This window comes from Podarcis muralis, chromosome 14 (genome assembly GCF_964188315.1).
Source record: "Podarcis muralis chromosome 14, rPodMur119.hap1.1, whole genome shotgun sequence".
Taxonomy (NCBI): domain Eukaryota; kingdom Metazoa; phylum Chordata; class Lepidosauria; order Squamata; family Lacertidae; genus Podarcis; species Podarcis muralis.
The window spans coordinates 25,381,820-25,408,101 of record NC_135668.1 but is presented as its reverse complement, the minus strand read 5'-3'; positions in this window follow the sequence as shown (position 1 = coordinate 25,408,101).

The window sequence follows — 26,282 nt, the reverse complement described above, 5'->3', positions numbered from 1 at the left end:
GATCCTTTTTTCCCCCTTATTGGTGCCTGACCTTAAAAGGTTATCAAGGATTTAAATGCAATTTCCCCCCTCTTCCTGACACCTTCATTGTGGTGGTAATCTCAGCTGCTGCCATGAATTGTGAGAAGGAACTTTAGAAATTAATAATAAGAAGAAAGATGGTCTGAAAATCCTACAATTGTTCTGTTGTAAATTGGAAAAAAAAAATTCTCATAGGAAAAACATCTCTTTTGGAGGAGTGGGTGTGTGAATATTGCCGTGGTGTATGGATGAAATTGACTTTCTCTCTCTCTCTCTCTCTCTTTCTCATGTTCTGCAAAGTGACTGTTTGGCAGGGAAGGAGAAGTGGACTGTCATGTCGAGATGAATCACACCCTTGGAATTTACCCACGACATGGGCTGAGGACGGGGGGCCAGGCACTGCAAGAATCCAAATGTGTATTCTCAAAACTAAAGCAAGCTGCTTCAAAAGATCCCCACTCATGGCCACATTGACACCCCCGCTTCCCTTCTTTCTCTTGGCAGTTTGCATTTCTGCTTTGTGTCTTGTCACCCAAAATGTAAACAAATCTGGGGAGTTCAGAAAGAGTGATGAGGGGGGCATCTGCATCAGGCGGAGGATGAGATGCCATTTCCTGGTGTTTCTTTCCACTGTCCACAATGAATGGGAATGTTCCAAGCATACAAACTTTCATGGGGATGGATTCCAGCTCCCTTGGCATTGCACTTTTTTAGGGTGGGGTGCGGGAATATTCGTGCAAAAGCATTATGGGATGCTGCATTTCCTTCTCCCTACCTAGGAACGGGGGAGAAATTCAGTTCAGTTTGAGCTGAATCATAGAATTATAGAATTGCAGAGTGGGAAGAAACCCCAAATGTCATATAGTCCAAACCCCTGTAATGCAGAAATCTCAACTAGTTCATATATGGCAGGTGGCCATCCAACCTCTGCTTGAAAACCTCCAAGGGAGGAGAGTCCACCACCTCTCGTGGGAGTCTGTTCCACAGCTCTTATTGCCAGAAAGTTCTTCCTAATATTGAGTTGGAATCTCCTTTCTTGTAACTTGAATCCATTGGTTTGGATCCTAGCCTCTAGAACAGGAGAAAACTAAAGAAGTGTGCATGCACATGAAAGCTCATACCAAGAACAAACTTAGTTGGTCTCTAAGGCGCTACTGGACAATTATATATATATTTTTAGGAGAAAACAAGCTGGCTTCATCTCTCAAGTGACAGTCCTTTAGATATTTGAAGATGATCATCATATCTCCTCTCCAGGCTCTCGGGACTCTTCTCCAGGCTAAACATACCCAGCTCCCTCAACCCTTCCTCATAAGGCTTAGCTTCCAGATCCTTTACCATCTTGGTTGCCTTCTTCTGCACATGTTCCAGCTTATCAATATCCTTAGACTGTGGTGCCCAGAGATGGACAGTACTCCAGGTGTAGTCTGATGAAGGCAGAATAGAGTGGTACTATTATTTCCCTGATTGAGACACTATACTTCTTTTGATGCAGCCTAGAACAGCATATTTTGAGAAACTGATGCTGGGTCTTAGTAATCGCAGCATCTTTTTCTAAGTGCTCAGCTAAGTCTATGTAATTCTCACTTTCTGAAACAACATGAGAAACAAAATAGAGTCATCCATTGAAATCTGCACTTATTCAGAAGTTGTGATGCAGTTCTCTTGTCAAACATTGTTCACAGATATGCATGTATTAGGGGAAAGTGTGAATATATATATGTGTGTGTGTGTGTGTGTGTGTGTGTGTGTGTGTGTGTGTGTAAAGGTACCCCTGCCCGTACGGGCCAATCGTGTCCGACTCTAGGGTTGTGCGCCCATCTCACTTAAGAGGCCGGGGGCCAGCGCTGTCCGAGGACACTTCCAGGTCACGTGGCCAGCATGATAAGCTGCATCTGGCGAGCCAGCGCAGCATACGGAAACGCCGTTTACCTTCCCACTGGTAAGCGTCCCTATTTATCTACTTGCACCTGGGGGTGCTTTCGAACTGCTAGGTTGGCAGGCGCTGGGACTGAGCAGTGGGAGCGCACCCCGCCGCGGGGATTCGAACCGCCGACCTGACGATCGGCAAGTCAGTATATATATATATATACTAATAAATAAAATAAAATAAAATACAAAAAATACATTATATTAAGAGAAATTGCTTCCAAAAATGTATGCATTTGTCAAAAGTGAATACAAAAATGTGTTAATTGGTAGAAATTTGCTATAAAATGCTTCAGAATTTTCATGACATTTTAAAAAACAAATAAATGTGGAGGACTGAATTTGAAACTGGAAAAAAAAGAGAAAGTAAAAATAATAATAATGAAATCGACAGATTCTTCAATTCCTGTTTCTACACCCATCAAATGATTGGCTTGTTTGTTGGCTTGTTTGTTCCCTGACCTGCCTATTCTAGAGTGGAAATGTATTTTGTATCAAGTCAACACAAAGGCAAGCAAAATGCAATTAATGTTTTTTTGTTAATTATAGGGGCTGAGGGGAAATTCATTTGGTTCACACTGGAATGTGGACTTACTTACTTTACACTCTGAAACAATGTATGGACCAAAATACTGTTATCCTTCAAAATTTGCACTTCTCCACATTTTGCAGTGCAGACCCTAAGCAGAAACATGTCAAATATAGCATATACTAGGGGGATATTTGCATAAAATGCATACATTGATGAAAATAACAAAGATGCATTATTTTAGTGCCCTGGAGGAAACTGAGCAACAGATTCTTCTGAAGAGATGCAGGAATGGTGAGAAAATGGCGGGAGAGAAAACAACACTCCCTGCATCAAGAGGTTGGCACCACTTTCCGCAGAGCCTCCAGGAATGGGGCAGAAACAGTGTCAGCCAACAGCACTAAGCTTCAGTAATGAAGACTCTCACTTTATATGTGGGTGCCTTTGTGGGATCACGCACAGAGCTACAGTTCCCAGGGAACTTACTAGAAATAGGGGGCTGGCTTGCTTCTCAGCAATCAAGTTTCTTGCTGGGAGGTGGGGCCAGTCCCATTGATAAATAGGGGGTGGAGCCGAGAACAGCCAGGCAGTTGGATCTGGAGATTCACCCTCCTTACCCTCCCTTTGTTTAATGCTTTCCTGTTTGCAGGTTAACTTTTTCTTCCTGTTTAGCGGGCACTGCTGCGGTCTTTGACTGGTTGCTGTTGAAGGATCAGGAAGAAATTTTCGTGCATTGGCAGGTTTTGTCTTCCTCGTAGCAGTTCATCACAACTTTGGCGGTTATGGCCCTGGGTAGGATCTTTTAGTCTTTTCTTACCTATAATGGGGGGGGGGGCGTGAAGTGGTGATTCACCCCCCTGTGGCGCCGATTCCAGGGTCCCCTCTTAAAGGGATTATATAGATATGGGTGTCACTAGCCATACACTGAAAGGTCGTCAGTGAACTACCCTATGTGCGGGGATATGGGCCCAGTTCTCCCAGCTGGGGGGCTGGGAGGGATACATCCCAAGACCTAAGCCAAGGTGGAGGAACGGGGGTGCGGAGGGAGCGGACCGCCCCCGTCACCACTATTCCGGTAGGGTGCCATCGTGGTGGCCCCCCTGGACACACTCTGCGCACCCCCGGGTGCGCCAGGTGCCCACAGGCAGCCTGCCACGCCCTCATAATGTGTGCCATGCCCCTGGGATGCACATCACGCCCCATGGGGGGGCGCCAGCCACGCCCCCGGTAGCGGAGCATGCAGCTTCGCCACTGGTGCTGTGAGAAGAAGAACTTTCTGCTGTCTGTCCCAAATCTTCCAACATTCAGTTTAAGAGTCAAAAGGCCCCCAGCCATAAAACAAAACTGTAAAACACACCCAACCGTTCCTCGAAGGAGGGTTTTCATTAACTGCCTAAGTAGGCCCCAATTCCTGATCACCAACTTGTTGATAAGGTTGCCTGGGGGAGTTCTAACTCATGCTTAAATATTAAAAGGGTAGCCTTCTTTAAATTATAGAAGCAAGCATATGGTCCAATTCATGGTTGTTGGTTTTTTTTTAAAAAAATGTTATTAATGATGAAAAGTAAAGACTTAAAGCCTTGCTATGCTAAGTCTCTCTCAGCATTAACTTTATATCCGTTTCTTTTTTTAAAAAAAAAAAAGCAGGAAAGAATGAAATCATATGGTTTTAATAATATTTTACAGAACATATAACTGCAGGTTGTAACCATATGTTTCCTCATTGCCTGTTCAGAAATATCTGCGCTAGATGTATAAAACAGCCAGCTTACCCCAAGTCCTCTTAACAAAGTATTTAAGCTAACGGGTATTATATATTGGAGGGAAGCATTATGTTTGGATCCCACGAGCAACGGTGTGCACCTTTGTTGGCTTATCTAAATAGCATAGTCATTCTTTAATTTGAGAGGAGCCAAAATATCTACTTTCCTGTCTATTAATCATTGAAATTGTGTGTGTGTGTGTGTGTGTTAGGGATGGGGATAACTTAGATTCAGTTCACACTTAAAGCCAAATCTATCAAATTCACCTTTTCTGAAACAACATGAGAACCTAAACATAGCTATACTTCAAAATTCTTATCCAAATTTTGGGACACAGTTCTCTAACCAAACAGTGTTTACAAACATGCATACATTAGGGCAGGCATAGGCAAACTCGGTCCTCCAGATGTTTTGGGACTACAATTCCCATCATCCCTGACCACTGATCCTGTTAGCTAGGGATGATGAGAGTTGTAGTCCCAAAACATCTGGAGGGCCAAGTTTGCCTGTGCCTGCATTAGGGGGAAGTATGCATTACAAAAAGGAATGTATCAATGAATAACATACCAAAATGCACTGTATCAGGAGAAATGGCTTGCAAAAATGTGTATGTAAGTGAAAACTGGATATGGAAATGTGTTCATTAGGAGAACTTTGGACAAATAAAATTCACATTAATAATAATAATAATAATAATAATAATAATAATAATAATAATAATAATTCCTGGTGGGAGAACTGTTATACTCAGGCCCTGCTTGCTGACTTCCCATAGGCATCTATTTAGCTGGCCACAGGGAGAATAGGATGCTGAACCAGATGGGCTGACCTGAACCAGCAGGGCTTTTCTTAACTTGTGGCTTACACACAGGAAGCTGTCTTATATCACATCAAACCACTGGACCATGTAGCTCAGTACTGGCAACACTGACTAGCAGCGGCTCTTCAGGATTTCAGAGAGCAGTCTCTTCCATTGCTACCTGGAGATGCCATCAGGGACTGGATATGGGTCCTTCTTCAGGAAAGGCAGAGGCTCTGCGATGGATCAATGGTGTTTCCCTCACAGTACTCCACAGCATATTTTACCACACTTAAAAAGAGTTTAACTCACTCATCATTTTAACTCAGGTCCTGCTTTCCCCCCTTGTTCAGTCACTTCATCTTAAGATTCCCCGGAACTTACATATTTACATATCAGTGATCCAAGAATCCCTCTTTTCTTCCTGAGAGGCAAAAAACAAGGAAACAATCAACCCCAAATTAGCAAGGCAATCAGCATGCAAAAGGCTCCTCATTTAATAAGTGCTAACTTTTATTTTGCTAATAGGCTTGGAAAACAATAACACCATGTCCATGATACAATTTGATTAAATTGGCTTGGATGGCTTGGGGAGCTGTAATATGATTAAATGTCTGAGAGCTTGCTTTTTCTGTGGCTGATGGACAGATTCCTTCCTTCCATATTCCCTTCAGGGACCAAGTTTTGTGATGGTGTTAACCATTTCGAGGAACAAATCCTCTCGCCCCCGCCACCCACATCTCGCTGCGGGGACCATTAATCTAAAGGAATGGGGCCGACTTTCTTTCCTTTTTTTGAAAGAGCTGCACGCTCTCCTCCCTGCTTTCTCTTGCAGGAAGCTTTTTATTTTCAAATGTGAAATAATAACAATGCTTAATGTCTGTGCAGTGCTATGGCTTGCCCAAATCACTTAGCATCCACTCATTGATCAGCACAGTGGGCTCAACGTGGGGCTGCCCTTGGGCCTGATCCAAAGGCTCCAGATGGTGCAAAACACTGTGGATTGGGAAAGCCTATCGTCAGAACATCACTCTGGTGCTCAGAACCTTACACTGACTGCCCATATGTTACCAGGTGAGGTTCAAGGCTCTTGCATTACTTTACAAGGCCCTTAAGAACTTGGGTCCAAGATACCTCAGGGACCACCTGACCTCTTAGATTCCTGCCTTTTCAGTAAGGTCTTTTGGGGGGTGTCGCTGTCAGTGGTCCCCCATGGCTTGGATGCAGGAGCTGCACATTCTATATCGTGGACCCTAAATTATGGAACTCCCAGATGAAGTCAGACAGTTCCTTCGCTCAGGAGCAGAGAAAGGGGGTGCGGCGACGGCGAATCGCCCCAGGTGTCATCCTGAGGGGGGTGACATTCAGCGTGCCACCCACCCTCCCGTGACTCCCAAGCCTCCCCTGACGGGGCAAGGGAGGAGCTACACCGCTTTGCCAGCGGCCTTCCCCCTTCGTTTTGACAGCTTCAGAGTTGGGGAGAGTTGTGGGTGGGCAGCTAGCCCCCACATGTGGCTAGCCCCACCCCTGGGTGGCTAGCCTCACCCCCAGGTGCCCGCTCCAGGTGCTGGAGCACCTAGCTCCGCCTCTGCCTTTGCTGTTGAGCTTCCAGCACCTACTGAAAACCTACATAGTGATTTAGCAGTTAAATCCCTTTTCCTAGACAGCTCCGGGAGTTGTAGCTGTGTGAGGGGAACATGGGTCTCCTAACAACCCTCAGCACCCTTGGCAAACAATAGTTCCCAGGATTCCTTGGGGGAAGCCACAGCTGTTTAAAGTGGCACAATGCTGCTTTAAATGTATAGTGCAGATGGGGCTTTAGTTAAATGTCTGCAAGCCTGTAAATAAAGAAACACATTGCTGGGGGATTTCTAGAAGTCACTTTCTGAAGTCCCAGCTAAGACCACACCTTTTATCTGTGCTTGTGCTGAAGACCTTCAGATTGTGTTACAGTTAAAATATCCATCTCTCTCATGGAACCTGATCTGAAAATGGATTTAAACTTGGCAGAACTTTGCACTAACCTCAGGATACTTCCCCCTCCCTCTGCATGTGACTTCATGCTTCAGGCCTGGTGGTATCAAGTAGGCATGTCTCTCCTGGTAAACTTCGGAGGTCTTGCCATTCTCGCAGTAGAAGAAGAAGAGAGAAGAAGAGTTTGGATTTGATATCCCGCCTTTCTCTCCCTTTAAGGAGTCTCAAAGCGGCTAACATTCTCCTTTCCCTTCCTCCCCCACAACAAACACTCTGTGAGGTGAGTGGGGCTGAGAGACTTCAAAGAAATGTGACTAGCCCAAGGTCACCCAGCAGCTGCATGTGGAGGAGAGGAGACGCGAACCCGGTTCCCCAGATTACGAGACTACCACTCTTAACCACTACACCACACTGGCAGTACAAAGCAAAACTCACATTTCCAGACGTGCAAATTCTCTTGTGCAGATGAGGCGACCAAAGATGATGTTGAAACGTTGGCGTGACTCCATCTTAGGCATTGCAAGCTTCACTCTGTCCCCTTGCAGCTTTGAACCCCTGACTCTATTGAACATTCGCAAAATGTTCAGGTGAGATGAGCAATCGTTTGACTGGAAAGGCTGCCCTGGTGGCAGGGGCAGCTATAGAGCTGCCATTGTACTAATCTTTGGTGTGGTTGCATTTGGTACACTGTGTACCGTTCTGGTTGCCTCACCTCAGAAAAGATATGGCAGAGTTGGAAAAGTTCCAGAAAAGGGCAATCAAAATGATCAAGGGGGTGAAGCGACTCTCCTATGGGGAAAGGCTGTAGCATTTGGGACTGTTTGGGTCAAAGGGAGATTAGGGGTGACTTGATTGAAGTTGTAAAAATGATGCATGGCATGGAGAAAGTGGATAGAGAAAAGCTTTTCTCCTTCTCTCATAACACTAGAACTCATTGGCTTCCAATGAAGCCGAACATTGGAAAATTCAACATAGATAAATGAAAGAGCTTCTTCCCTTGGGAGACAGTGATGGCCACCTCATTCATCAAGGATAAAGCTATCCATGGCTACTAGCCATGATGGTTATGCTTGCCCTCCATGGTCAAAGGCAGTAAAGTTTCTGAACACCTGTTGCTGGAAACTTCAGGAGGAGAGTGTGCTCTTATGCTTGGGTCCTGCCTGGCAGTTTTCCACTGAGGCATCTGGTTGGCCACTTTGTGAGCAGGATGCTGGTGTAGATGGGCCAGTGGCCTGACCCAGGAAGCTCTTCTTCCATTCTTATGTTCTGAGTTTGACCATAGTGTTTTAAATGCAACAGGTTCAAGCTCATTTTCCTCTGCTAACTCAGCACTGGCAATTCTGGGAGCTGTCATTTTTGAGGGTGCCATAGAGTTTTTAGGAGACACATTTCCCCCTCCCACTGCTACAATTCCCATAGTTCCCCATGAAAAGGGATTGTTAAAGCACTCTGGGTATTGGAGCTTTGTGAGGGGAGGAGCAGGAATCTCCTAACAACCCTCAGAACCCTTAACAAACTACAGCTCCCATAATTCTTTTGGGGAAGCTATGACTGTTTACATTGGCATCACAACACTTTACATGTGTGGTGGGAACATGGCTGCTGTTAACTATTTGATGACAAAAACAAAGTGTGTGTGTGTGTGTGTGTGTGTGCGCGCGCGCGCGCACGCCTGCATGCATGCATGAACCAGAGGCATTTGTCATACACCAGTCTCCCCAGAGCTAATAAATGGCTTGCATCAAGTTAACTGCACAATTTGCTAATAATAGTTGTTGATGTGATCCATGGAAATCATTCTGGCAGTCTAATTTTTTTGGCAAGTGTACAAATGTTTTATGAAGCACATGTGGCCTGTGAAAAGTGGTCAATGCAAAGGTAATCCTTCTCCCTCTCCATCTTGCTCCCCCTGGCCAAAAATGAGAGGGGGGAACATATGAATTGTTATTCTTCTTTCTTTGTTCATAACATTGGAGGCCGATTTTCATGGCATGAGAAGCAAAGGGTTTCTGATGGGCGTGTGAGATTAGGAATCATCATCATCGCAAAAATAAAGGTCACCTGCCTGCTCAGAACTCTTTTACCTTCCCTTCATATTTCAAGATATTTTGCCCAAACCTGTGCCCTCCGCTTTCTCGGAATTTTTCTTCTCCAGCAAAAGAAGCTTCCCCTTTACTGTCTCATTCTCATAGCACTAAAAAACAAAAATCAGTGGGAGCTGGGTTTTGAGCTTATTCTTGTGGGATGGCTGAGGGTGGCACAGGGTTTTTTAAATCTTTCCAGTAAAATTCACTAAACATTCATCTCCCTTTGATATTTTCAAATTAAAGTATTTATTTTCTCATTACAGTCATACCTTGGTTTTCAAACAGCTTAGTTCTCAAACGTTTTGGCTCCCGAACGCCACAAACCTGGAAATGACTGTTCCAGTTTGCAAACTAATTTTGGAAGCCGAACGTCCGATGGGGCTTCTGGGGCTTCCGATTGGCTGCAGGAGCTTTGGTTTCCAAACATTTTGGAAGTTGAATGGACTTTCAGAATGCATTCCATTCGACTTCCAAGGTACCACTGTGTTTGACAAACAATGGTTAGAAATAACAATTTAGGTAAAAAATTCAGTTCCCATTTCAAGTGCAAAATTCATTGGTAGCCAAAGACATGTGAATACACTCCTATTTTTTGTGGGGTATTTGGTTAACTTTAAGGGGATTCTGTTAGCACCTGTCTGGACATTTATCAGGGATTGAAATCTTCACATTCACCTCAAAGTCTGAGGCAAAAACATGGTGTCAGATTTGGTGGTATCCAAAGGCTGGCGAATGAGACAGAATGATAGTTCAGCACGCACACGCACACACATACTCCCAGTGTTGGACTGCCCAATAGGTAGATTAAGCACCATCAAAGCAGGGGTACCAGAGACAGCGCAAGAGAGAAAATATATATATATATATATATATATATATATATATATATATATATATATATATATATATGATATTTGATATTTCAAAAAACATAGAAGTAGGGGATGTCCAACTAAAGTAGATCGAAATAATGTGAGGAAATCAGATCTTCTCACGTGTCACAATAAATATTTGGTTTATAATTTATATCTTCTCCTGAATTATATGTACTTGCTTCATTGTTGTTTTTCATATACATACATAAAAATAGTGGCTTGCACTCTTTATAAAGATTTGAGGAGTGAGGTTATTACTCCTCTATTATTGTCCATGCCGAGTCGCTCAACCATTGCTACTGTGTCCTCTCTTCTAGCAGATCAAGATGATCAGGTGACAGCAAAAACTGCAAGGTTTTTAGTGGGGGGAATTAGAATAGGATCTATTATTTGATTATTGATGTAACCCCCCCCCAATTATATAGTTAAGTTTTTACCTTTATCTTCAGTACATTTTATTTGATTGCTATGGCTAGTGGCTGATGCAAATAAAGATTCTCTGGATTCTACATATACATAAAAAATAGTGTATGGTGTATAATTTTATTTCACTTTTAATTCTAGGTTACTGAGATAAGTGGCAGAACGAACATAGCCCAAAAAATATTTAATTTTATGGTTTAGTATTGTTCTTAGTTTGGATTATGTATGCGGGCACCACAATCTTTTCGCTGTTTAGGGCCTCTCAGAGTCTTAATCTGGCCCTGTTACCATCCATGCTTAACTACAGCCTGATATCAAAACTACAGACTCTGCCCTGCCATCAGCAGACATCTTACGTAATGATGAGGAGGCTAAAGATTTTCCTGCTAAGAGTGAATGAGCTGATAATGACTATAACCTGGAAGGTATAGTCAGACAAGGTGTTTTGGGGTATACTGCTCTTCGTGCCCATTATTTCCCCTGCCATTACGCACTATGCAATCACTGACACTCCGAAGGGGTGTAGTTCAATGGCAAGATTGAGCAACGTGCTAATGATAGGCCTCGTGGTGATAAAACCAGAGGTTAGTGGTCATGAGAAATGTCAATACATCATCACCACCACCCAGGAAATTGAAGACTATCTTAACTGGTATTCAGCACGAGTAACTATACTGTCTACTCAGATGGAACGGATGACGGGAGATCACGTCCTTGCAGTCCAAAGACAAAAAAGGGTTGCGCTGGGGGGAAGGAAGAAGAAAAGACGTCCTGTGTTGTTCGGGCTGTTTCACTTAAATGATGTTTCTAAAGAACAGAGTGAAGAGTAAATGCATCCAGAGGAGGGATGGATGGAACCATCTATTCCTGGTCCATTCCAGCTTCACATCAGTTTAATCCCTTCTGTCCCATTCCCACACCCATACATATAGAGTCGTACTTGGTTTTTGAACAGCATCTGAACATGGTTTGTGAACTATTTTTGGAAGCCGAACGTCTGACAGGGCTTCTGCAGCTTCTGATTGGCTGCAGGAGCTTCCTGTAGCCAGTCAGAAGATGTGATTTGGTTTTCGAACATTTTGGAAGTTGAACGGACTTCCGGAATGGATTCTGTTCAACTTCCAAGGTACGACTATTATTTATGTATTTATTTATTTTCTCAACTTTTTCTCCAAGTAGCTCGAGATGGCTTGCTTGGCTCTTACCCTTATTTAATTCCCACAAGAACCCTGTGAGGTAACTTAGGCTGAGAAGTAGATACTGGCCCAAGGTGAACCGATGAGCTCCATGGCCGAGTGGAAAGTTGAACCCTGGTCTTCCAGGTCCTAGTCTGCTACTATTAGCACTACATAACACTGCAAAATGGGGGGGGGGGAGAGAGAGAGTATTAATTGTGTATACTTGTTGAGGGAGGAAGATATAACCCTTCTCCCTCTGCTACTGCTGTTTTCTCTATTTTTTGCTCCTCAGCTGAAAAACAATCCCGCAAATATAGCAAAGCATCTGAACACATTTCGCAGCATGAAACCCTCAGCAGGACACCAAAATACCATGCTAGCTTCATGGGGAAATTATTTTCCTCGTTTCACTTTTTACTTTTGCTGTTTTTCCATAATGATGGGGATCCACCTCCCCGTCTCCCATGAGTTGCTCTCTCATTTTGGCCTAACGCTTTGCACAAGGACTAAACATTTCAATAGAGAAGCATGTTAAGAGTGCTTTTTTGTGTGTGTGTATGCATGAAAGAATGGAAAATCCAAGGCGCTTGCATTGCAGTAACAATTGCACAGAGAAAGCCAGAGCCTGTGATTCTTGGAAGTGTTTTCATGGCACAGCTATTGCTCATTTCTCTCCAGCTGTCTGTGATAAAGGTTCATAGGCAGTTTTGTGTATAATTATATGAGGTTCTGCAAGCAAACCCAGGCAGCCAGGAGGATGGGAGCATGCCGTTCTCCTCACACTTGTTATGGTCCCAGGCTTTCAAAAAATTTTGTAGACAAAATAAGGTTCCTTTCATTAAAACGGGATTTATTTGTGGTTCAATAGCCTGGAGGTTGTCGAAAGGAGGGTATTCCACCGTTGGGTCAAACACAGCCTTGAGCTCTTGCCATTTAATTATATGGTTTCTGACACCTAAGCAGACTTTTCTTTTCTGTTTTTTTTTTTAAAAAAACCCCAGAAAAATGATGCAATGGCCACAAGAAATTCCTATCCCAGATGGAGAAAGTATAAACATTCAGATACAAACGGATCTGGATTAGTGTTCTGGCTGAATAAGGGTGATTCAAACCACACTTTTGTAGGATTTTATTGGCACCTGAATTAGAAATTATTAATCCAAATGGAGATTTGGTCATGCACGTATTTCTTGTGTTGAAAGCAGATGGATCATAAATATGGAGCACATTCCTTCCTCCCCCCCCCCACCTCTCCCATGAATGATGGAGCTAGAGGTGGTCCCCCCCCTTCTCTTCCTCATCCAGAAAAAATAAATGTAACTCCTTCTGTTTGTTAAAACAGGAAGCATATCAATGTACATGAAACTTGTGTTTAGCTGTAGGGACTGCTCATAAATTTGTGATGGTTCTAGAGGCTCAAATAGCACATAAGAGATGGTAAGTCAGAAAATGATCCTTTATTATTATTATTATTATTATTATTATTATTATTATTTAAAAAAAATCATTTTCACTTTTAACATTTCTCATCATACACAAATCATAATCATTTTACAAACAGGATTCTCAGAATCCTCAAACTTCCCTCCACAGTTTCCCCAGATATACTTTTCAAACTGCATCTTATTGTATTCTCCATATTTTCTTAAATCCCAATTTTCATCATAATTCTCGCTTCGTTTCAAGTGTTTTTAAAATCCTGTCAATGTTTTCAGTTGTTTGCAGTGTCCTTTCAAGTAACTTAAAAAATTTCCCCATTCTTTATTAAATTTATTTTCCTCTTCATCTCTGATTTTCCCCAGTGATTTTCGCCAATTTGGCATAGTCCATCAGCTTTACCAGCCATTCTTCTTTTGTAGGCAAATTGTCCTCCTTCCATGTTTGGGCAAGTAGCATCCGAGCAGCTATTGTAGCATACATAAATGATCTCTTCTGATCCTTAGGTATTTCTGGACCTAAAATTCCTAGTAAGAAAGCGTAAAGTTGTTGGTTGGTTGGTTGTTTTTTTTAACAAAAGTTATTTTAAACATTTTTTTCTACTCATTATAAATCATTTCCCAGTATGCTTTTGATTTTTTTGCACGTCCACCACTTTACACTTCCAACATGTATCTGTAGCAGTGCTATGCATTTTTGCTAGTTTAGTAGGAGTTAGATACCAGCGATACATCATTTTCATATAATTCTCTTTCAAGATACAATATGCTGTAAATTTTAAATCTTCGGTGCATCAGAAAATGAACCTGTAAGACAGGCACACTTTAGGGATGCCTGCAGCAAGACACCACCTGTGGATCCTCTTAAGTGGCAGGCAGAAGCCAAAGCCAAGAGCAGCCTGGCCAGCGACCCCTTCAAGGGGGGCAAGCTGATGGTCCTGAATGGGGTAACTGTGCCCCTGAAGGACCAGGTGCGCAGCCTGGGAGTCATTTTGGACTCACAGCTGTCCATGGAGGCGCAGGTCAAATCTGTGTCCAGGGCAGCTGTTTACCAGCTCCATCTGGTACGTAGGCTGAGACCCTACCTGCCCGCGGACTGTCTCGCCAGAGTGGTGCATGCTCTGGTTATCTCCCGCTTGGACTACTGCAATGTGCTCTACGTGGGGCTACCTTTGAAGGTGACTCGGAAACTACAACTAATCCAGAATGCGGCAGCTAGACTGGTGACTGGGGGCGGCCACCGAGACCATATAACACCGGTCTTGAAAGACCTACATTGGCTCCCAGTACGTTTCCGAGCACAATTCAAAGTGTTGGTGCTGACCTTTAAAGCCCTAAACGGCCTTGGTCCAGTATACCTGAAGGAGCGTCTCCACCCCCATCGTTCTGCCCGGACACTGAGGTCCAGCTCCGAGGGCCTTCTGGCGGTTCCCTCATTGCGAGAAGCAAAGCTACAGGGAACCAGGCAGAGGGCCTTCTCGGTAGTGGCGCCCGCCCTGTAGAACGCCCTCCCACGAGATGTCAAAGCGATAAACAACTACCTGACATTCAGAAGACATCTTAAAGCAGCCCTGTTCAGGGAAGTTTTTAACGTGTAATATTTTAGTGTATTTTTGGTTTCTATGGAAGCCGCTGGGGAGGCCCAGCCAGATGGGTGGGGTATAAATAATAAATTATTATTATTATTATTATTATTATTATTATTATTATTATTATTATTAATTAGCAAAGGGGCAGCGGGGCTAGGTTTACACAAACTGAGGGCACACTCAAGATTGCCCACCCCGAACCTATGTTCAACATCAATAAATAATAATAATAATAATAATAATAATAATAATAATAATAATAATAATAATAATTTATTTATTTATACCCTGCCCATCCGGCTGGGTTCCCCAGCCACTCTGGGTGGCTTCCAACTAAAGATTAAAAATACATTAAAACACCAGTCATTGAAAACTTCCCTAAACAGGGCTGCCTTTAGATGTCTTCTAAATGTCAGATAGTTGTTTATTTCTTTGTCGTCTGATGGGAGGGCGTTCCACAGGGCAGGCGCCACTACTGAGAAGGCCCTGGTTCTCTGTAACTTTGCTTCTCGCAGGGAGGGAACCGCCAGAAGGCCCTCGGAGTTGGATCTCTGTGTCTGGGCTGAAAGATGGGGGTGGAGATGCTCCTTCAGGTATACTGGACCGAGACCGTTCAGGGCTTTAAAGGTCAGCGCCAACGCTTTGAATTGTGCTCAGAAATGTACTGGGAGCCAATGTAGGTTTTTCACCTCAACTGTATGTTAAAATAGGATTCAGAACATTTTTTAAAAATCCTTCACGACATCCCCAAATTGTTTGGGGATAGATTTTAGATATGTGCCCCCCCCCAGGGCAGCACAGGGTGAATCAGTCCGCAGATCAGGGCCACAGGGCAAATTAGGGGGTCTTTGCACAGTCCTAGTCCCAGAGCCAATTCCAGGGGGAGACAGTTAGTTGAAACTGAGTCTTTATCCTCCTGCCTGCTATGTTCTCAAGGGCAAAACTGAGACTAAAGAAAAATTCAGAGATTGGCTTTCGAAGGAAGGCTGTGTTGCGTTTTGTGGATTGTTTTGGAATGTACAAATTAGGTAGGTTTGTCTTTAAATGAGAACTGAAATGAGTTTCTCCCTCGCCGCTAGTCTTAACTCAACTTCTTAGCTGCTGTGGTACGACAGGTCTTAGCAGAAGGGACCCCTTACAACCCTAAGATTACCTCCACATAAACCCTGATTCTCATCAGTGAGCCGCAGAGGTCAGAGGTCCTCACGACACCAAAACATTTGGGTCTATGGCCACCCAGATCATACAAGAGATGCTTCTAAGGTCATATGCCGGCTTAGAGAAGCCTGCTGATACCAATTTCAGCCCTGAACAGGAACAGTGGGAAGTTGGGGAGAGGGGAGGGGGAACGTAGACCTGTTTCTTTGCCTGAATTGCTCACCCCATCTGCTTTGCAGTAGGGGGTTTGGTAAGGAACGTACACAGTGCCTGTAATGAGCACAGATCAAAGCTCTTTCTTGTGTCAAATTGGGAAGAATAATGAACAAGGTATTTAAGCTTCCATAATCGCCAAAGCAGTGCTGCATGGCAACAAAGCCTGTAGAGTCCTTGGGTAATGGTGTGGTTTGTGATTTTTGTGTGATGGTCTACACAGGGTGATGGGAGCAGAGAAGGGGTCCAACAGCTTTTATCAGTCAGCTGCATGCTTCTTCTATACCTATGGATAGATGAAACTTGTCCATTTCAGGTGCTCTCAGTTTTTCAGTTTCCCCTCAACTTTAAGTTTAGTTCTCTGCATCAGTTTGAGATTTATTTATCTTTTTTTAAAAGTTTGCATGAAAATTCATCAGCAATTTAGCGCACTTGTCTTTTAATGTACACTTTTTTAATGCACCTTTGCCTAAATAGAGACATTTTTTAAAAAAAGTTTTAGGATAATAAGACTATAGTAATTACTGTCTAGTAATGTAACAATATATTTTTTCATTCTCACTTGCTTTTTTCTTGCTTTTTTTCTCACTCTGTCTTTTTATAAATGAAATTATTCTAATAAAATATTTTTGAAAACACAAATATTATACACCACTTGTTTGTAATCAAACCTCTACAAGAAATATTAAAAATATCAATAAAAACAGTTCAAAACATTTGAAAGACAGTAAAAGATTCAAACAAGTCTGCATCTATGTGGCTGGATAAATTCCCCTAAACAAAAATGTTTTAAGCAGACACTGAAAAGTGTAGAATGAAGGCATCTGCCTGATGTCAACAGGCAGGGAGTTCCAAAGTGTAGGTGCTGCCATGCAGAAAGACTGATTTCTTACAACTGTGGGGTGAGCATTGTAAAGGTAAAGGGACCCCTGACCATTAGGTCCAGTCGTGGCCGACTCTGGGGTTGTGGCGCTCATCTTGCTTTACTGGCCGAGGGAGCCGGCGTACAGCTTCTGGGTCATGTGGCCAGCATGACTAAGCCACTTCTGGTGAACCAGAACAGCGCACAGAAACTCTGTTTACCTTCCCGCTGGAGTGGTACCTATTTATCTACTTGCACTTTGACGTGCTTTTGAACTGCTAGGTTGGCAGGCGCAGGGACCGAGCAATGGGAGCTCACCCTGTTGCGGGGATTTGAACCGCTGACTTTCTGATTGGCAAGTCCTAGGCTCTATGGTTTAACCCACCCGCATCCCAGGGTGAGCATTATGTAACACTATAACAGTTCCTGGTCCACTGATTAAAGTGGTTGAGAGGGCACATATGGGGTAAGTTGGACAAGCCTTAAGGACTTTATATAGCAATAGTAACATACTGAACTGAGCCCAGTAAGAAATCAGCAACCAGTGCGGATCTCTGAGCAGAGGTTTTATATGTTGACTGGATCTCATGTCTGTCTGCACTGTGCTGCAACATTCTCAACTGACTGCAGTTTCTGGGTCAAACACAAGGGACGCCCCACATGTAGTGCATTGCAGTAATCCAGTCTTGAAGTCACCAATGCTTGAGCTAAGATGGCCAAACTCTTCCAGTCCAGGAACTGTCAAAACTGTTGCACCAAATGCAGCTTGCAAAAGACACTTTTGGCCAAGAGGTTGCCTGGGCCTCCAGTGACCAATCTGGGTCCAGAAGCCAATGCAGCCTGCATACCTTTTGCTTCAGGGGGACTTACAGCCCCATCCAGGGCAAGCAATTTCAGACACAGGAACCACTCACCCACAATGCCTCCATCTTGCCAGGATGAGCTCCATTTAGTCCCCCTCATCCATTCTGCCACTGCATTGTAATACATTCTTGTACATTATCGTTGCTAATATATGCATTGTTAAAGAGCACTTTCTCATAACATAGACATTTTCCCACACTTTTTTTTTTTTTTAGTTGTAGAACTGCATTGCAAAATTTGGAGAAGTGCACATTTCACAAGATAGCCATGTTTCGGTTTGTAATTTGTTCCGGGAAATGCAGATTAGGTCTCATTCAAAGGAAAAACCAAACCAAATTTCTCCCTCATTTCTACCCCTGCTCTACCTCTCCCTGTTTCCCATAAATATCACCAGAAGCAGTTGAGTTAAACCCTTAGTGGAATTATCCTCCTCCTCCTCTTTTTTCCCCGGTTTTTTTTTTTTTTTTTTTTTTTTTACAAGCCTGCACACTTCCTCTTCTTTCCCCTTGTTAATTTTACTCGGCCAGGATTCACTTAGCATTTGCTTTGAGGGATAATTGACAGGCAAGACGACACCCATTTGCGAGAAAGCCATAAATCAGAAATAATTTCCAAAATTGGCTGAAAGGCTGAAGTGTTGAATAGGCAAATACAGGTAAAAATCTCTTTATTAGGCCTGACAGGAACGGCAAATGTCAGTGGAGGATTTCCTTACATGCCGGACGAGATTAATTTTGTGGGGCCTACTCCAGGCTTGCTTTTGTGCTGGGTGGCAAGGCTGCTCTCTAACAAGTCTATCTGTAGCAGTTTCCTGAAGGCAGGCAAGTAGGCGCTCATTTGTCCTCAATTGATGAGCAGTCAAGGATGCTCTGGAAGGAAGAGTCTGCTTCCTTCTGTAGCTTACCTGAAGGGCCGATTTTCACCGAATGTTTTCTTTTTCTTTTTGGTCCCTTCACAGAAAAGTACTCTTGGAGGAATACCCACAGTAAGTGTTAAGGCGTACCTATATGACATACTTAAACCGGCTTCACAAATGTTTCCCCTCTCTGGGGAAGTGAAATACTACAAGGAGGAGCTGGTGGTGACATCGGAACTGAGAATTCTCTGCATCCTTGTCAAACTACATTACCCAAGATTCTTGGGAGGGTGGGAGCCAGGATAGTGAAAGAGGCATCTATTGGTTGATTTTATTGAAAATATTCATACACTGACATTCTTCTATGGTGATTCTAGAGGGTGGAAGCACAAAATGAATCAGACTTGTCGTTAGACGCAGGTGAAAAAAAGGCAGGTGAAGGATGTAGACTACAGGTGGGGAGCCTCAAGCCCAGGGGCCAAATGTGGCCCTTCAGGACTCTTTGTCTGGTCCACTGGTCTCACCCGCACCTCAGACCACACCTCTCACCAATTCCAACCCCCTTCACATCCTCCTTATGTGCTTTTGCTTGGCTGGAATGTGATGTTCAATTCCGATTTCATTTGCGTGCCTGGACTGAAGATACAGAGGATTGTGTAGACATTAGCCTACCATACAAAGATAAAAATTTACATCTGTGCCTCCATCCACTTTTGCCTCTGGTTCTACTCATGGCATGAGGGCAGCGCGGTGCAAACATACCAGCAGATGCCATCTGGCACTCTTGCCAGCCCATTTGCACTGTGCCATCCTCACCACTGTCTCGCTGTCCCGGGTCCAATTGTGGCAGTGACTCAGCCAGAGGGAGCTCAAATAAGCATCTCAGCTCTGTCATAGCACCTGCTACTGGCAATGACTGGCCAATTTGTCTACAGGCAAATTCCTTGCCGGCTCCAAATATGGCAACCATTGGCAAGGTCAGGAGGCACAAACAGTCAAAACTGGTTAAACAGAATAAAGCCAAGAGAATAAAGCAAAGTTAAAGCCGAAACCTGAAAGGTGAATTAGGTTAAAAATGCTTGATAAAGAATTGACCTAAAAAGTAAATAAACAATTAATGATAAGGGAGGGAGGAATGTTCCTCAGCCAACTGCACTGTAGAAGGAACACACACCTGGCTTTTAGACATTGCTGCCCAACCAGGCATGGTAGTAGGCAATGCCTAACCAGCTGGCAAGGCACTGCCCAACAGATGGGGCCATTTCAAGCTAGTCCTCTTGCAGGAAAACCCACCCTGTGATTCTGCCAGCCAGGTGAATTCCCAAAAGCCAGCAGACACATGGTCCTGGCTGCCAGGGACAGTGGCCAAGGGCGAAGGGCCATAACTGCTGCCCTCCTGAGAAAGAGGTGAGCAGCTATTGCAGTCCCAGTCCCAGTGCTATCCTCCGCTGGCAGTGACTAAAGTGAGGTGTGATAAAATAAAGTCAAGCAGACAATGATCTGGATTTGTAAAATGTCCACAACTTTATTGATTAAAGATATAGGTGGAATTGTGGCTCAGGCATTGGGTGTATATCCATTTTAGCCTCGGGCCAGAGGACTGGAACCACTTCAGAGTTGTGACAAGAATTATGGTGTCCCCAAGATGCTGATCTACTGAAGTGGACATCCAAAGACCACTTCTGGAAGCTCTATGGCCCATTTGCCCCATTCTCGGCTTCTTGATGGAGACGTCCACTGAGGCCTCTCTAATCCATGCTGCGTTAAACAGTGACAACACTGAAATTAAGGAGAAGGAAGCTGGCATCCAGTGTCACCCCCAAGACTGGATGGATGTAAGGAGGCAGGTCTGGATGAGGGCAGACGGAGGTTGATGGGGCAAAGCCTGATTTTCCCTAATGGACCAATCCCTGATGATCATTACCAGTTTAATTGGCATTTCTCATTTTTGCGGAGGGAGAGACGGGATATTTGTGGATTAATGCCACATTTTATGAGCAATCCAGTAAACGAAGTTTCAAGCATGTTGGCTCTATAACCTTCCCTGCCACATTCCTGCTTTGTGTAGGAGTCAAAGCAAATTCAACACAAGTATATTGCAAAGACAAGTATGTAAACCAGTGGGAAACATTTTCATGGGTTGTGTCATAAAGGAAGCCTTAACCAATGGCAGTTATGCTGCCCGGACCAATAAATGCACTTCCCAGATGCGCAGCTGACTCTTAACTGCTAAGTGCTCTGGGGTGGGGAGAAAGTCTAGGAGAAAAAATATTTTTTTTTTAAAAAAAAGACCCAGCAACAACACGAATGTGGGTTATTTTACATGTTTTGATTTCTGAGACTTACTGTGATTTTAAGTACATGTTTTCAGATGTACTTCACCTCAGGGACAGGCTAATCTGTCCATTGTGGACTCTCTCAGTTTCTCATTTATTTCCAACGTAACTTTAGTTATCAACATTTCTTCATCTCACTAATAATAAAAATAAAATCCTCATGAAAATTAAACCACATTTTAAAGTGCATTTCTCCTAATATACACATTTCCACATGTAATTTTACGAAATTTATACAATTTTGCAAGCAATGTCTCCTAATACAATTCATTTTTATATGGTATTTCCATGCCACTTAATGATATTTCTTCCTGCTGCTTAGCAATTGGAATATACTCTGCTAGATGCTAAAGGTTTTTTCTTTTTCTTTTTTAAGATTAAAACATTCTACTCCAGAGCACCTGTATGAAGTTTATGGGCCATTTTGAGAACCCCTACATTAAAGTACACAGCCCCAGCTTGAATGAGCTAGTGGTGTGACTCAGTGGAAAGTAAGTTGTTCGTATCTCCATCTTCTCCTTTGTTGAACTGGATAATTATGGCTATATGTATGTGTGAGAGACAGTGTGGGTGGGTGGAACTATAGGCAAATACTTCAGCATGAAATTTTTGTGGAGGAAGATCTTGCAGAGGAATGGTGACAACAAATTAGTTTCTTCTTTAGGCTCGAGGATCTGCTTCCAGAGGCACTGTTGGAAAACCCAGACACCTCCTCCCTCCCTCCATCCTGACCCGCCCCCCCCCCCAAATCCATGCCAATTAAGAATATTGTTCTTTCCATTTTTCCTCATTAGCAGCAACCACCACCACCACTGGCAGCTGTAGCTTATTTAATGTGTGGGCTTTATTTCTCAGTATAATGAATTGCAGGGATCGAGCACTGAGAGGCTGGAACTTAAGGCACACCATATCTTCAGCTGTGCCTTGAGGTATTCAACTTTTGTGTCACTCCTGGCAAATGCAATCCCCCTGGGAAAAAAGCAGAAACCTCCACATGTGCCTCTTTTTCAGGCTAAAAAAGTTACCTTGTATTGTTGTTGTTGTTTAGTCATTTAGTCGTGTCCAACTCTTCGTGACCCTATGGACCAGAGCACGCCAGGCACTCCTGTCTTCCACTGCCTCCCACAGTTTGGTTAAACTCATGCTGGTAGCTTCGAGAACACTGTCCAAACACCTCGTCCTCTGTCGTCCCCTTCTCCTTGTGCCCTCCATCTTTCCCAACATCAGGGTCTTTTCCAGGGAGTCTTCTCTTCTCATGAGGTGGTATTGGAGCCTAAGCTTCAGGATCTGTCCTTCCAGTGAGCACTCAGGGCTGATTTCCTTAAGAATGGAGAGGTTTGATCTTCTTGCAGTCCATGGGACTCTCAAGAGACTCCTCCAACACCATAATTCAAAAGCATCAATTCTTTGGTGATCAGCCTTCTTTATGGTCCAGCTCTCATTTCCATACATCACTACTGGGAAAGCCATAGCTTTAACTATACGGACCTTTGTTGGCAAGGTGATGTCTCTGCTTTTTAAGATGCTGTCTAGGTTTGTCATTGCTTTCCTCCCAAGAAGCAGGCATCTTTTAATTTCGTGACTGCTGTCACCTTGCATACCTTGCATAGCAGACAGCATATAAAAGTGCTTAATGCTGGGCCTGCAACTGGGGGGTGCAGGTCAATGGCAGAGTGGTCAGCTGTAGCTCAGTGGTAGGTTATGTGCTTTGCATGCACAAGGTCCCAGGGTTTGATCCCTGACATCTACAGGGAGAACTGGGGATGCCAACTGTCTGAACCCCCAGAGAGAGATGCTGCTAGGCTGTGTAGATAGTATTGAGCTGGATGGACCAATTGTTTGACTCGGTATAAGGCTGGAAACTGTAGGTTGCTGGAAACCACAGGAGGCGAGAGTGCTCTTGTGCTTGGGTCCTCCTTGCAGGTTCCCCCCAGGAAACTAGTTGTCCATCATGAGAAGAGGATGCTGATTTAGCAGACTATTCTTACATTCTTAAGGCAGCTTACCATACAGTGGTACCTCAGGTTACATACGCTTCAGGTTACAGACTCCGCTAACCCGGAAATAGTGCTTCAGGTTAAGAACTTTGCTTCAGGATGAGAACAGAAATCGTGCTCTGCCGGCGTGGTGGCAGCAGCAGGAGGCCCCATTAGCTAAAGTGCTGCTTCAGGTTAAGAACAGTTTCAGGTTAAGTACGGACCTCCGGAACGAATTAAGTACTTAACCTGAGGCACCACTGTATTCCCATGTGCTGCACAAGCTCAAATCTGTTGGGCTTGAATGCAGTGTGCTCTAAGTCCTCACTTCACCCATGACCCTCACTTTCTGGCCTCAAAAGGCACCCAGGAGTTTTACGGCATCTTAGAGACTAAGAACTACAATTCAACTGCATTCAAAACCCCACACCCACCAATGTTCAAAATAAATTCTCCAGTGCTGAAAAATAGAAGTCTTTTTTTTCTTTTTCTTTTTGGTAGGGGAAGATATAATTTTTGAGAAATTAACCAAGAAAGCAGATTTCATCCCAGCACTAGCCCTAAACACAATTTCTCTACCAGCCACCCCAGTGTTTTTTTATCAATGCATCAGATCAAAGATGCAAATGAATGAATGAATGGAAACCCTAAGTCAGTCATGCCCATAAATTTCCATGACCCTACTCTAAGTAGGAATAACATTGGCTGCAACCCTGTGTAAGCTTCAGTGTTTATAAATTTACCCTGTTGATTCATAATTCAGGAGCAGTGGAGTTTCAAGCAGTGTAAACCAGTGGAACAATTAAGGGCCAGGGCAAGAATAATAATCTCATCAGGATTTTGCAGATCATTATTCAGATGACTAGTTATTTTCTTCCACAAATGAAGCTGTCCTAATGAGGGGCTGAAGGAGGCACAGAGCGACTGGTCCTCTGATGTATCTGCAATCCTGAGGACTCTTGCTGGCCAGGAGAAGGTGGTATTGGAGCTGCTCTTTTAGCTGGCCCAGCTCCAAGTTAGTTCAGGAGAAGAACATGGACCATGTCCCACTCTGGGGAATGAACTGGCTTAGAGGCCAAGCCCCATTTGGGGGAGGGCATAGCTACCATTGGTTGAGTTCAGAGGACACTTTTACCATATTCCAAGTGTTTCCTTACCTGTTAATTTTCATGTTTTTTGTGACCTTTCTCATGATATACAAGCAACTTCTGGAAGCTTAGCACTTATTTCCATGTCCATTGTTTTCAAGGAAAAAGAAACAATGTTTGCAACCTTGTTAACTCAGAAAATCACAGGAGTTTTGCCCATAATTTCTCTGTGGCTTTCATGATCATGCCACCTCTGCTCACGAGACAAAATTTGAGGTTCCATCCCAGCATACAGTTCTTTCTCATCATTTAAAATTTAGGATGACATGGCAGTATATTGATCAAAAATCCAGTTTCATAATGCAACAGGTACTTCCATGTCAAAGGAAATGTTAGAATTTCGAAGTGCTAGCATTAAAACCAGTAAAATTAATACAATATACCCCACCTCTGAATGCAGCCACTGTTAGCATTATCATTTTCCTCAGCCACATTTTTGGTGCATGACTTCCATGGTGGTCAGCTAACCCTAGCATGGTAAAAATTAACCAAGAAAGCAAATTTTAGGGTCGTATCAAAATAATGGAGACCTGTCAAATGGCCCAAGTGTTTATTATGAATGTTAAGTGTAACATGGCCATTGATGCATATAAGTACTTTGACGTGAAGTACATTGCTTTTAAATATATTTCTTTCTACATCCCTATTCCATAAATATGAAGTGGGTGGGAATGAAACTGTCCTGTATGTCTTTATTTTCCATGCACTGGGGTTCTCTTCCAGCACTCTAGCCACACCCTTTTGATCTGGATCTGCCAGAGCTTGAACACCCACCAAGCCAATTGCTAATCAGCTCGCCCGACTGTAATTCTTACAGACCATTTTACAACTGGAGCCTAATAAATAACAACTGTGAGAAATAGCCTTCAGACAGTAAAGGAGTTGGAAGTTCCCCTTAATAGCCCTTTTAAACACAGTATTAATTAATTCCATGCGTTCCTACAGGATTATCAACTTTACAGTGCAACTACAAGGGAAAACTTTAAGGGAGCCACGAAGATGTTTTGTTTCTCGTGGCTTGTCATCACTGTTTCTTAGCTTGGAGAATAAACCTAAAAATAAGAATAAGCATCCCACTTTGCTTCCTTCTTTGCAAGCCTCTTCTCAGATTTCTCTCATTGGCCCTTGTCAGAGTATGTTGGGGAATGATCAGGCTACACCCATATCTAGACCTGGAGACAGGGGTAGGAGGGAATTCATTTCAGTTCACATTTTAATGTGAACCAACTTAATCCACTTTTCCTCAGCTTTTGTCAAGGGCAAAAATTCAAACATCCCCAGAAATGATAGACATTGTAGATGTTCTTTGAATGTGCCAGACACCATAGAACATATTCTTTTCTATTGCCCATTGTACAACCAGCTACAGAAATGCGTGCTATCTCCTTTTTGGGGTAGTCTAACATGACAACACAATGAAAATATCAGATTCTATCTGTCTGACATTAACCCAGAAGTAACTGCAAGGGTGGTTATTTTTTAGTCAGTAGTATCTCATAGAGTAGTGAATGGCACTTTTTAGCAGGAAGAAATTCCAATGAAAATCCTCATTATTACATACATATTTTCCATGGCTGTTTATTTGTATATATTTTAAAATTTTATATGTTGGATTATTTATGATGGCCTATATTTGTGAATGCCAAAGAAATATTTGGTAAAATAACTACTTTCCACAAAACTTCCTTCAATTTTTCCATGCAGTTCTCCAGACAAAAATTTCTGCACAAAATTATGTATATTGGGGAAAAGTGTACATAAAATGCATGTGTGTGCATGTGTGAAAATAACATACAAAAATGCCATATATTAATCAAAAATACTTGCAAAAAAATGTGTACAAAGCTACAGTGTTCCCTGAAAAGAGAGGTGGGCTGTGAAACCACTCTGGGAACTCTAGTTCTATGTGGGGAATAGGGGCCTCCTAACATTTCTCAGGACCCTTTACAAACTACAGCTCCCAGAATTGTTGGGGGAAGCCATGTCTGCTTAAAGTGGTATCGTAGTGCTTTAAATGCATGGTGTGGATGAGGCCTTAATTGGCTCCATCTGTTCTTGGTCTGGCTATCTCCTGCTGGCCTTTCTGATTTCCATTCTGCTAGTCCGAGTGGCCATCAGTCAATACCTGAGGATCATAAAATCAGCAAAATGCAACTGAACCATGCTCACAGGCTAAGGTGTGTGCATTGTATCCCACAATCCTATGCTCACTTACTTGGGAGTCCATCCCATTGAGCTCACCAGGACTTCCTTCTGAGTTCGATTG